The sequence below is a fragment of the Octopus bimaculoides genome, chromosome 4 (genome assembly GCF_001194135.2).
Source record: "Octopus bimaculoides isolate UCB-OBI-ISO-001 chromosome 4, ASM119413v2, whole genome shotgun sequence".
NCBI classification, from domain to species: Eukaryota; Metazoa; Mollusca; class Cephalopoda; order Octopoda; family Octopodidae; genus Octopus; species Octopus bimaculoides.
Window position 1 is genome coordinate 89788751 of NC_068984.1, and position 1325 is coordinate 89790075.

A 1325-nucleotide genomic window follows, 5' to 3' on the forward strand; every position below is an offset into this window, starting at 1 on the left:
TATATATATATACATATATATATATATACATATATATATATATGTACGTATGTATGTATGTATGTATGTATATACGAAGACTTCTTACAGTTTCCGTCTACCAAATCCACTCACAAGGCTTTGCTCGGCCCAAAGCTATAGTGGAAGACACTTGTCCAAGGTACCACGCAGTGGGATGGAATCAGGAATCATGTGTTTGGGAAACAAGCTTCTTACATTACAGCCACACCTGCGTCTATGTATGTATGTATGTATGTATGTATGTATGTATGTATGTATGTATGTATGTATGTATCTATGTATGTATCTATGTATGTATGTATAACAGTTGTAGTTTATCGGTAAACGCAATCTTTTGGGGACGAAAGTAAGTTCAAGTTCCTCCAAAGACGGATATGCTGATTCAGGAAATAAGAACCTGTACATTTGAATCCTGTCTAGTAAATACATATGCGTCAATGACATTGGTTATTGTCTAGAAAGGCGGATATTGAGACAATAACAACTTGTCTCCAATCTAGGATACTCCCACGTCTATGGATGTGAAATACTTAAAACATTTTACGTACTTTTGTCAGCTGATATAACTCTAAATCCAGTAAATGAAATATTCTTCGCTTGTGAATGAGTTTATCACCCTACTACCACTTCCACCACTTTCACCACTCCCACTACTTTCACCACCTGCACCACAGCCACAATCACCACCATCGTCACTGCACCTGGCGCCGTCACCGTCATCATTATCCTCCTCCTCCTCATCATAGATAAGTTGTAGCAAAATGGATGCGACACAAGGATGCTACGAATGGCTCTTAATGTGAATTGGCAGCAACATATGACAAATGAATGCCTTTATGGACCCCTGCTGGAAGTTAACGAGAAGATCAGGAAAAGACGGCTGCGACTCTCTGGTTACTGTGTACGTCACCCTGAACTGAAAGCATCATAATTTGTCACGTGGAACCCACTTCATAATGATGTAAGAAGAAGAAAACGTCGTGACACTCACATCGACACCCAGATTGCAGACCACTGGCCTGGAATGTATCCAGGACCTCGAGACAGTGATGATGGACCGAGAAGTGTGGCGGGTGGACTTTGTTGCTGTGGCTCAGTTTGGAACTCGGTAGTAATAATAATAATAATAATAATAATAATAATTGCACTACTGGGTACTGCACACATTCTACGCAAAACACTTTCAATACAGTAAACATAAGAGCACCACAGCAAACCACAGCACATACCCAAGGCGCACAGAGCTGCGCTCGGTAGTGAAGTGAAAGCACGTTATAAAAATAAAATTACTGAACAATAATAAT